Genomic DNA, 12,430 nt, shown 5'->3' with positions numbered 1-12,430 from the left:
CCAGTGGAGGAGATGCTGGAATATCCCGGACGAGATCCCCAAAATGATAGGGTAATAAATCTATTCAGGTCGGATTATGAACTCTCTTCAGTCATCAGTCAGAATGCTGTTCTCCTTTAGCAACCGGTTGGAGGTCAATGAATGATAAGATGACACAAATTTATGCGTAATCGAAGCAAATCATAAGTGACCCGCTTGAGGGCCGTCATTGCTTTATTATTTATAGCTTGAACACAAAGGGTTTATGCTTGCCAATACATTTTAGCCAATCAGAATACACCATGTATGTCTTGAATACATCGATTGTCATACAATGTTAGAAGTGGCAACTAGGACAGCCTTGAAAATGGTTATTATTTCGTTTATCAGTCTTTCGGACATAAACTCAAAAGATTTCTTTCTTTATTCTTCTCAATTAGCCTTGGATATATCTGGTGTTGCTTTGTCCGTCTTGGATACATTTCCAATACATTTAATGTTGCATTTGTCTTGTACAAGTCATGCCTTAAAACAAGATTATTCAGCAAATACAATATTCTGACCAGCTCTGCACATTTTTCTTAAGGACATATCAACTCATTTTGTGATTAACAGTAAATATCTTTGTTAAATGTGAAAAAGCTTGAATCAATATATATTTGCCATTTAAAGGAAGCTCATACACTATCAAACCTTAGCAGGGCAATGAAGACACGACACCAATTGTGATTTTACCGCTGGGTTCCGACACCACAGTGGATTATTGCTGAAAGGGGGTTACAATACAAATAATACAATACAATACAATACAGGTTGAGTATCCCTTATCCAAAATGCTTGGGACCAGAGGTATTTTGGATATCGGATTTTTCCGTATTTTGGAATAATTGCATACCATAATGAGATATCAAGGTGATGGGACCCAAGTCTAAGCACAGAATGCATTTATGTCTCATATACACCTTATACACACAGCCTGAAGGTCATTTTATCCTATATTTTTAATAACTTTGTGCATTAAACAAAGTATGTGTACATTCACACAATTCATTTATGTTTCATATACACCTTATACACACAGCCTGAAGGTCATTTAATACAATATTTGTAATAACTTTGTGTTTTAAACAAAGTTTGAGTACATTGAGCCACAGAAAACAAAGATTTCACTATGTCACTCTCACTCAAAAAAGTCCGTATTTCGGAATATTCCGTATTTCGGAATATTTGGATATGGGATACTCAACCTGTATAACAGAGTAAATGGCTACATTCAGTGGTACATACGTGAGTGGACAAGCTTGCGCAACCCGGCCGGTCCTCGGTCATCTGATAGATAACTTTGTGAGTCTTGTGTCTGACCAGGCCTGCAGCAGCTCTCTTTATACAATTCTTCCAAAAAGCAATACAATAGATACTGTAATCTCTTTGTCCATTGGACACAGGAATGCACATCTACAGTACAGGAGAGGTCATAGGTCGGTTTGAATAGGTAGGCGATGTCTTTCCCAACTGCTCTTGTGGGTGGTCTCCTCTGGATTCCCGCCGCATACATAATGTACAGTAAATACAGTTTATGTCTATATTCTGCTCCTGCACATAACTATCCGCAGGAACATGCGATCTTTCTCAAACCAACACCGGAATGTTACCCTTAAAATACCCTTCAGCTGGATACCAAACACCACCTTATAACCTTGTTCTGGCCCCTCCTATTCTGTAAAGGTGAATCCCTTTGTTCTGAAACCATTTAAACTGTTGTTACTTTCTGATGTGGTGCAGGGAGGCTATGTGTACATTGTGCACTATTTGGATTAAATATGTAATGTGTTTTGATAGCCTTCCGTGCGTTCACAAACTCTACCGTAAATACTCATACCACACGCTAATACGCTGGACCGACCATACGCAAGTTGCGGATATGCGCACGCACGACAGAACAAGTGAACGCAGGGAGGCCATCTGTGTGTATTTTGTACGTGATGTGTGTACTGAAATATTTTTCGACTTTGACTATATATATATTTCTCTGACGTCCTAGTGGATGCTGGGAACTCCGTAAGGACCACGGGAATAGACGGGCTCCGCAGGAGACTGGGCACTCTAAAAGAAAGATTAGGTACTATCTGGTGTGCACTGGCTCCTCCCTCTATGCCCCTCCTCCAGACCTCAGTTAGAATCTGGGCCCGGCCAGAGCTGGATGCACCTAGTGGGCTCTCCGGAGCTTGCTAGAAAGAAAGTATTTGTTAGGTTTTTTATTTTTAGTGAGATCTGCTGGCAACAGACTCACTGCTACGTGAGACTGAGGGGAGAGAAGCAAACCTACCTGCGTGCAGCTAGCTTGTGCTTCTTAGGCTACTGGACACCATTAGCTCCAGAGGGTTTGAACACAGGGCCTGACCTCGATCGTCCGTTCCCGGAGCCGCGCCGCCGTCCCCTTGCAGCGGCAGAAGACTCCGGTCTTCATTAAGGTAGCGCACAGCACTGCAGCTGTGCGCCATTGCTCCCACTGCACACCACACACTCCGGTCACTGTAGGGTGCAGGGCGCTGGGGGGGGGCGCCCTGGGCAGCAATAAGAATACCTTTTGGCAATAAATACACATAATACAGTCTGTGACTGTATATGTGTAAAACCCCCGCCATTTTTAGTCAGAAACAAGACAGAAGCCCGCCGCTGAGGGGGCTGAGCCTTCTTCCTCAGCACACCAGCGCTATTTTCTCTTCGCAGCTCCGCTGGAAGGAAGCTCCCCAGGCTCTCCCCGGCAGTATCCTGGTACACAAAGGGTGAAAAGAGAGGGGGGGCACATAAATTTAGGCGCAAAATTTGTATATACAGCAGCTACTGGGTAAACACTGAGTTGTAGTGTAATCCCTGGGTTATATAGCGCTGGGGTGTGTGCTGGCATACTCTCTCTCTGTCTCTCCAAAGGGCCTTGTGGGGGAACTGTCCTCAAATAGAGCATCCCCTGTGTGTGTGGTGTGTCGGTATGCGTGTGTCGACATGTCTGAGGTAAAAGGCTCCTCTAAGGAGGTGATAGAGCGGATATGTGTGTGAGAGGGTGTCTCCATCGACAACGCCGACACCTGTTTGGATATGTGTAAGTGCTAAGGTGAATTTATTGCACAAAAGGTTAGGAAACAGACAGGAAATCTACCTAGGTCTGTCCCTATGTCACAGAGACTTTCAGAGTCTCTCAATGCTCACTATCCATAATAACAAACACTGGTATCGACATGGAGTTTAACTTAACTCCACTGTCGACTACGATAATGCAAAGTTACAGCCAAGATGGCTAGAAGGTATTCAATATATGATTATTGAAATAAAAGATGATTTGCATATCACTGATGACTCTTCTGTCCCTGACACGAGAGTACACATGTTTAAGGGGAAGAATGCTGAGGTAAATTTCCCTCCTCTCATGAAGAAAAAGAGCGGGAATCTCCAGACAAGAGACGGCAGCTTCCCACAAGAGAATTCTCAGGCTGTATCCTTTCCCCACTAGGGCCAGGATATGTTGAGAATCTTCCCCTGGGGTGTCCTGTTTGCACAGACGGTAGCACTTGCTATTCTCAGGGATCCTGCAGATAGCGTGCACATTCTAGTATACTACCCAGACCGGCGATTGTGTCGGCATGGGTTTATAGCGCTGTGGCAGCGTGGACAGGTACCTTATCAGCAGAGATGAGACCCTAGATATAAATATATTAAAGATGCTGTCTTAAGTGATAGATATATAGTTATAAAGCATGCCCAAAGAGACTTGAGTATACTGGGTCCTAGAGTCAAAGCTATGTCGATCTCTGCTTGACGTGTCCTGTAGAATATGCATTGGACAGATGATGCCGACTTAAGAGGCATATGGAAGGCTGAGGATTGTGTGGAGAAGGGTTCTCGGGCCTGGTCTCCATAGCTATAGCTGGTAATTCTGCTAGTTTGCCTTATATTCCTGCACAGCCTAAGAAAGCACAACATTATTAAATGCAGCCTTTCGTATAAAGAAACAAGAAAGTCTGAGGGGCGTCCTTTCTTGCCAGAGCCGGGCAGCTAGTTCCCAGGAACAGAAGTCCTCCCCGGCCCCTACAAAAATCCACCAATGTCGCTGGGGCTCCACAGGCGGAGCTAGGCCCGGTGGGGACACGCCTTCGTAAGTTCAGCCACAAGTGGGTTCACTCCCTGTTCGATCCCTGGGCAATAGATATTGTGTCTCAGGGATACAAGCTGGACTGTGAGAAGATGCCCCCTCACCGACGGCCCTGCGGGCTTCCCCCCAAGAGAGGGAGCCAGTGTTAACTGCAATTCACAAATTGTATCTTTAACAGGTGGTGGTCAAGGGTCCCCTCCTTCAACAAGAGGGTGTTATTATTAGACCATGTTGTAATCCCGAAACCAGACGGTTCGGTCAGACCCATATTGAATTAAAAATCCCTGAACATATACCTGAGAAGGTTCAAGTTCAAGATGGAATCGCTAAGAGCGGTCAGTGCAAGCCTAAAAAGGGGGAGACTTTATTGTGAATCGGGACATAAGGGATGCATACCTTCAGGTCCCCATTTATCCACCTCATTAGGCGTACCTCAGAATTGCGGTACGGGATTGTCATTACCAATTTCAGATGTTGCCGTTTGGTCTCTCCACGGCCCCGAGAATATTCACCATGGTAATGGCGGATATGATTGTGCTCCTGCGGAAGCAAGGTGTCACTATTATCACGTACTTGGACGATCTCCTCATAAAAGCGAGATCAAGAGAGCAGTTGCTGAACAGCGTATCACTTTCTCTGGAAGTGTAACGGCAACACGGCTGGATTCTATATATTCCAAAGTCGCAGTTGGTTCCTACAGCTCATCTGCCTCTCCTAGGCACGATCCTAGACACAGACCAGAAAAGGGTTATCTCCCGATAGAGAGAGCTCAGGAGCTCATGACACTGGTCAGGAATCTATTAAAACCAAAACAGGTGTCAGTGCACTCGAGTCCTGGGAAGGATGGTGGCATCATACGAGGCCATCCCCTTAGGCAGGTTCCAATGCGAGGACCTTCCAATGGGACTTACTGGACAAGTGGTCCGGATCACCTCTTCAGATGCATCGGTTAATCACCCTATCCCCCAGGGCCAGGGTGTCTCTCCTGTGGTGGCTGCAGAGTGCTCACCTTCTCGAGGGCCGCAGATTCGGCATTCAGGACTGGATCCTGGTGACCACGGATGCAAGCCTCCGAGGGTGGGGGGCAGTCACACAGGAAAGAAATTTCCAAGGTCTGTGGTCAAGTCAACTGACTTGCCTTCACATCAATATCCTGGAACTAAGGGCCATATACAACGCCCTAAGTCAAGCGGAGATCCTGCTTCGTGACCAACCGGTTCTGATCCAGTCAGACCGCAGGGGTTCATGTAAACCGCCAAGGCGGCACAAGGAGCAGGGTGGCGAGGGTAGAAGCCACCAGAATTCTTCGCTGGGCGGAGAATCCAGTAAGCGCACTGTCAGCAGTGTTCGTTCCGGGAGTGGACATCTGGGAAGCAGACTTCCTCAGCAGGCACGACCTCCACCCGGGAAAGTGGGGACTTCATCAGGAAGTCTTCACGCAGTTTGCAAATTGATGGGAACTGCCTAAGGTGGACTAGATGGCGTCCCACCTCAATAAAAAGCTAAAAAAGGTTTTACACCGGGTCAAGGGACCCTCAGGTGATAGCTGTGGTCGCACTAGTAACACCATGGGTGTTCCAGTCGGTCTCTGTATTCCCTCCTCTTCCTTTCATACCCAAGGGCTGAGAATTGTAATAAAAGGAGGAGTGAAAACAATATTCTTTGCTCCGAATTGGCCAAGAAGGACTCGGTACCCGGAGCTGCAGGAAATGCTCTCAGAGGACTCAGGGCTTCTGCCTCTCAGACAGGACATGTTGCAACAGGGGCCCTGTCTGTTCCAAAATTTACCGCGGCTGCATTTGGCGGCATGGCGGTTGAACGCCGGATCCTAGCGAAAAAGGGCATTCCGGATACAGTTATTCCTACGCTGATAAAGGCTAGGAAAGACGTGACAGCAAGACTTTTTCACTGTATATGGCGAAAATAGGTTGCTTGGTGTGAGGCCCGGAAGGCCCTACAGAGGAATTCCAGCGGGGTCGATTCCTGCACTTCCTACAGTCAGGAGTGACTATGGGCCTAAAATTAGGATCCATAAAGGTCAAGATTTCGGCCCTATACATTTTCTCTAAAGATGAACTGGCTTCACTGCCTGAAGTTCAGACGTTGTTCCGGGGGTGCTGCATATTCAGCTTCCTTTTGTGCCACCGGTGGCACCTTGGGATCTTAACGTTGTGTTGGATTTCCTGAAATCCCACTGGTTTGAGCCACTTAAGACCATGGAGCTAAAATATCTCACGTGGAAAGTGGTCATGCTATTGGCCTTGGCTTCGGCTAGGCGTGTGTCAGTATTGGCGGTTTTGTCATGTAAAAACCCTTATCTGATCTTCCATATGGACAGGGCAGAATTGAGGACTCGTACCCAATTTCTTCCTAGGGTGGTATAATCGTTTCATTTGAACCAACCTATTGTGGTGCCTGCGGCTACTAGGGACTTGGAGGATTCCAAGTTGCTGGACGTAGTCCGGGCTTTGAAAATTTATGTTTCCAGAAAGGCGGGAGTCAGAAAGTCTGACTCGCTGTTTATTCTGTATGCAGCCAACAAGGTTGGCGCTCCTGCTTCGAAGCAGACTATTGTTCACTGGATCTATAGCACGATTCAGCTGGTTCACTCTGCGGCTGGATTGCCGCATCCAAAATGGTGAAAGCCCATTCCACAAGAAAGGTGGGCTCTTCTTGGGCGGCTGCCCGAGGGGTCTCGGCTTTACAGCTTTGCCGAGCTGCTACTTGGTCGGGGTCAAACAAGTTTGCTAAGTTCTACAAATTTGATACCCTGGCTGAGGAGGACCTTGAGTGTGCTCATGCGGGGCTGCAGAGTCATCCGCACTCTCCCGCCCGTTTGGGAGCTTTGGTATAATCCCCATGGTCCTTACGGAGTTCCCAGCATCCACTAGGACGTCGGAGAAAATAAGAATTTACTCACCGGTAATTCTATTTCTCGTAGTCCGTAGTGGATGCTGGGCGCCCGTCCCAAGTGCGGACTCTCTGCAATACATGTATATAGTTATTGCTTAACTAAAGGGTTATTGTTATGAGCCATCTGTTACTGAGGCTCAGTTGTTGTTCATACTGTTAACTGGGTATGGTTATCACAAGTTGTACGGTGTGATTGGTGTGGCTGGTATGAGTCTTACCCTGGATTCCAAATCCTTTCCTTGTTGTGTCAGCTCTTCCGGGCACAGTTTCCTTAACTGAGGTCTGGAGGAGCGGCATAGAGGGAGGAGCCAGTGCACACCAGATAGTACCTAATCTTTCTTTTAGAGTGCCCAGTCTCCTGCGGAGCCCTTCTATTCCCATGGTCCTTACGGAGTTCTCAGCATCCACTACGGACTACGAGAAATAGAATTACCGGTGAGTAAATTCTTATGATTATATATATATATATATATATATATATATATATATATATATATATATATATATATAAATCCAACAGTGGGCAGTCACATTAATATATCTTTTTCTACTACTACTGAGCCTCTGGAGTGCCTTTACTGTCCACTGTTGGATTTGGATTCATGTTTTTTTCTGGATTATGGCACCGGGGCATGCGGCTACCATATATTGAGTGCCGGCTGAGTTCTATCTATCTATCTATCTATCTATCTATCTATCTATCTATCTATCTATCTATCTATCCTGTCTTGACTTGTGACCCAAACACATGCACTCATTTGAGCTTGTGTAAAGCAATTTGTGTAAACCTACTATTTCTGTGAGTGTATTGGTCACTAATAAGAACGCTTAACAATATTGTAAGGCATTTCTGGATGCTGTCTTTTTAAGCTCAGTCTACATAATCTATTCAAGGGATCTTCTGCCGTCTTGTCCAAGTGCTTTCAAGATTTGTCTGATGAATGGGCGTTCCCACATATGTGATTCTAAAATAAATCATGTAAATAGTAAATACCCCTTAAGAAGTCATTGAGACAAAATGCGTAGGTTTCACCAATCTTCATTCACTGTGTCTCTGTATAAGTGACTTCCACTCAGTGCTCGCTCCTTTGCTAAGGTGAGGGTGGGTCATATTCCAAAAAAATCATTGAATGATTTTTTGGTGTTAAAAGACAAATTTTATGTCCTCTTTACTATTTTAAAAAGTATGAAAATATTGTATTAATAAACTTCTATGATGATTTTTCTTTCCTTGGGTGATTTTTTTTTTTTTTTGGTGAGAGGGTTCATTCTAGGGAGACTATGAGTTAAATGTATGAAGCAGTAATAAGAGTGGAGAAGTGAGCCAGTGCAGAAGTTGCCCATTGCAACCAATCAGCTGCTCTGTATAATTTTTATAGTATGAACATTATAAATGTTACTTCAATGCTGATTGGTTGCCATGGGCAATTTCTCAGCTGGCTCACTTCTCCACTCTTATCACTGCTTCATACATTTACCTATCTATAAGCAACGACCCCTGGTACATCGACCATTGGATTGCCACATTGAAACGAACTTCTCTACAATTGTATCCTAAACTGAATTTACAATAGTTTATATATTAGCACACTTGGATATTGTTTGGTTATCTGTCCATGCAGTTTTTGCATTTCAATAGGCCGCTAGAAATGTAGCCTCTAATTTTCTATAGGATTTACTGCAGTTTTTTTTTCTTGCAGCTCCAGGGAAGGTGCAAAAGAAGGGGGGAAAAAACAACCCATTATTTTAAGGTAAAAATGTTGGTACTAGGTTCAGAACCCCTCGGACCCCCCCAATGATCAATTAAAAGTTTTCAATTAGCTGAATTGTGCCAATAATTACATGTCATTTTTGCTGTGATATTATGCAAGGTGCAGAATAATGGGTTCAATTTATGGGACAGGTGTATGGGGTTTGTTGTATGGAAGGGGAAAGTTGTATTAAACATTATAGGTTGGAATTAAAGTTGTTTTTTTTATTTTATCTCTGACGTCCTAGTGGATGCTGGGAACTCCGTAAGGACCATGGGGATAGACGGGCTCCGCAGGAGACTGGGCACTCTAAAAGAAAGATTAGGTATTATCTGGTGTGCACTGGCTCCTCCCTCTATGCCCCTCCTCCAGACCCCAGTTAGAATCTGTGCCCGGCCAGAGCTGGGTGCTCCTAGTGGGCTCTCCTGAGCTTGCTAGAAAGAAAGTATTTGTTAGGTTTTTTATTTTCAGTGAGATCTGCTGGCAACAGACTCACTGCTACTTGGGACTGAGGGGAGAGAAGCAAACCTACCTGCGTGCAGCTAGCTTGTGCTTCTTAGGCTACTGGACACCATTAGCTCCAGAGGGTTCGAACACAGGGCCTGACCTTGATCGTCCGTTCCCAGAGCCGCGCCGCCGTCCCCGTTGCAGAGCCAGAAGACTGAAGAAGAAGATGAAATCGGCGGCAGAAGACTCCGGTCTTCATTAAGGTAGCGCACAGCACTGCAGCTGTGCGCCATTGCTCCCACTGCACACCACACACTCTGGTCACTGTAGGGTGCAGGGCGCTGGGGGGGGGCGCCCTGGGCAGCAATTATATTACCTTTTGGCTAAATATACACATAATACAGTCCGTTAACTGTATATGTGTAAAAACCCCCGCCATTAAGTTAAAGAAAACGCGGGACAGAAGCCCGCCGCTGAGGGGGGCGGGGCCTTCTTCCTCAGCACAACAGCGCCATTTTCCCTTCACAGCTCCGCTGGAAGCACGCTCCCCAGGCTCTCTCCCCTGCAGTATCCAGGTACAAGACGGGTTAAAAAGAGAGGGGGGGCACATAAATTTAGGCGCAAATCGATACAAACAAGCAGCTATTGGGAAAATCACTTATTAGCAGTGTAAATCCCTGTGTTATATAGCGCTGTGGTGTGTGCTGGCATACTCTCTCTCTGTCTCCTCAAAGGACTTTGTGGGGTCCTGTCCTCAGTCTGAGCATTCCCTGTGTGTGTGCGGTGTGTCGGTACGGCTGTGTCGACATGTTTGATGAGGGTTACGTGGAGGCGGAGCAGGGGCAGATACATGTGGTGTCGCCCCCGACGGGGCCGACACCTGAAAGAAGGTCTTAACCGACAGTGTCAACTCCTTACATAAAAGGTTCGATGACGCAGCAGCCTTGGGACAGCCGGGGTCTCAGCCCGCGCCTGCCCAGGCGACTCAGAAGCCGTCAGGGGCTCATAAATGCCCGCTAGCTCTGATGGTAGACACAGATGTCGACACGGAGTCTGACTCCAGTGTAGATGAGGATGAGACAAATGTACAGTCTACAAAAGCCATCCGATGCATGATTACTGCAATGAAAGATGTATTGCACATTTCTGATATTAACCCGGTTACCACCAAAAGGGGTATTATGTTTGGAGAGAAAAAGCAGCCAGTGACTTTTCCCCCATCTGATGAATTAAATGATTTGTGTGAAGAAGCGTGGAGTTCCCCTGATAAGAAACTAGTGATTTCTAAGAGGTTACTGATGGCGTACCCTTTCCCGCCAACGGATAGGTTACGTTGGGAAACATCCCCTAGGGTGGACAAGGCGCTAACACGCTTATTTAAAAGGGTGGCACTGCCGTCTCAGGATACGGCCGCCCTAAAGGATCCTGCGGATAGAAAGCAGGAAGCTATCCTGAAGTCTGTGTATACACACTCTGGTACTCTACTGAGACCTACTATTGCTTCAGCCTGGATGTGTAGTGCTGCAGCAGCATGGACTGATACCCTGTCAGACAACATTGATTCCCTCGACAGGGATACTATTTTGCTAACCATCGAACATATAAAAGACGTCGTCTTATATATGCGGGATGCACAGAGGGACATTTGCCTGCTGGCATCTAGAATTAATGCAATGTCCATTTCTGCCAGGAGAGTATTATGGACTCGGCAGTGGACAGGTGATGCTGATTCTAAAAAACACATGGAGGTTTTGCCTTATAAGGGTGAGGAATTATTTGGGGACGGTCTCTCGGACCTCGTATCCACAGCAACTGCTGGGAAGTCGACTTTTTTACCTCAGGTTCCCTCACAGCTTAAGAAAGCACCGTATTATCAAATGCAGTCCTTTCGGCCTCAGAAAGGCAAGCGGGTCAGAGGAGCATCCTTTCTGGCCAGAGGCAAGGGTAGAGGAAAGAAGCTGCACCAGGCAGCCAGTTCCCAGGAACAAAAATCCTCCCCTGCTTCCATTAAGTCCACCGCATGACGTTGGGGCTCCACAGGCGGAGCCAGGTGCGGTGGGGGCGCGTCTCCGAAACTTCAGCAACCAGTGGGTTCGCTCACAAGTTGATCTATGGGCTGTACAAATTGTATCTCAGGGATACAAGCTGGAGTTCGAGGCGACTCCCCCTCGCCGTTACCTCAAATCAGCCTTGCCAGCCTCTCCCAGGGAAAGGGAGGTAGTACTGGCGGCAATTCACAAGCTGTACCTCCAGCAGGTGATAATCAAGGTCCCCCTCCTTCAACAGGGCAGGGGTTACTATTCCACAATGTTTGTGGTACCGAAACCGGACGGTTTGGTGAGACCCATCCTGAATTTAAAATCCTTGAACACTTATATAAAGAAGTTCAAGTTCAAAATGGAATCGCTCAGGGCGGTTATTGCAAGCCTGGAAGAGGGGGATTTTATGGTGTCGCTGGACATAAAGGATGCTTACTTGCATGTCCCCATTTTCCCACCTCACCAGGAGTACCTCAGGTTTGTGGTACAGAACTGTCATTACCAATTCCAGACGTTGCCGTTTGGTCTCTCCACGGCTCCGAGAATATTTACCAAGGTAATGGCCGAAATGATGATACTCCTTCGAAGAAAGGGAGTTATAATTATCCCGTACTTGGACAATCTCCTCATAAAGGCGAGGTCCAAAGAGCAGTTGTTGGTCAGCGTAGCACTCTCTCAGGAAGTGTTGCAACAGCACGGCTGGATTCTGAATATCCCAAAGTCGCAGCTGATTCCTACAACGCGTCTGCTTTTCCTGGGAATGATTCTGGACACAGAACAGAAGAAGGTGTTTCTCCCGGAGGAGAAGGCCCAGGAATTGTCATCTCTGGTCAGGGACCTCCTGAAACCAAAACAGGTGTCGGTGCATCACTGCACGCGAGTCCTGGGAAAGATGGTGGCTTCTTACGAAGCAATTCCCTTCGGCAGGTTCCATGCAAGGATCTTTCAGTGGGATCTGTTGGACAAATGGTCCGGATCGCATCTTCAGATGCATCGGTTGATCACCCTGTCCCCAAGGGCCAGGGTGTCTCTGCTGTGGTGGCTGCAGAGTGCTCATCTTCTCGAGGGACGCAGGTTCGGCATACAGGACTGGATCCTGGTGACCACGGATGCAAGCCTCAGAGGATGGGGGGCAGTCACTCAGGGAAGAAACT

General features: G+C 46.7%; 1 protein-coding gene across 5 annotated transcripts in view; it reads left to right on the top strand.

Moving 5' to 3' along the window:
- The window catches only part of SLC25A17 (solute carrier family 25 member 17), a 502,099-nt gene that overhangs the window by 89,670 nt on the left and 399,999 nt on the right, over nt 1–12,430 (top strand). For all 5 annotated transcript variants that reach the window (XM_063940362.1, XM_063940358.1, XM_063940361.1 and 2 more), the window contains one exon: nt 8,740–8,790. The gene's annotated coding sequence lies outside the window, so the exon portion shown is untranslated. The remainder of the gene's footprint in view (nt 1–8,739; nt 8,791–12,430) is intronic.

Source organism: Pseudophryne corroboree, chromosome 9 (genome assembly GCF_028390025.1).
Source record: "Pseudophryne corroboree isolate aPseCor3 chromosome 9, aPseCor3.hap2, whole genome shotgun sequence".
Classification (NCBI taxonomy): domain Eukaryota; kingdom Metazoa; phylum Chordata; class Amphibia; order Anura; family Myobatrachidae; genus Pseudophryne; species Pseudophryne corroboree.
Note: the sequence above shows the minus strand (reverse complement) of the source record. Positions and strands in the feature narration are given on the sequence as shown.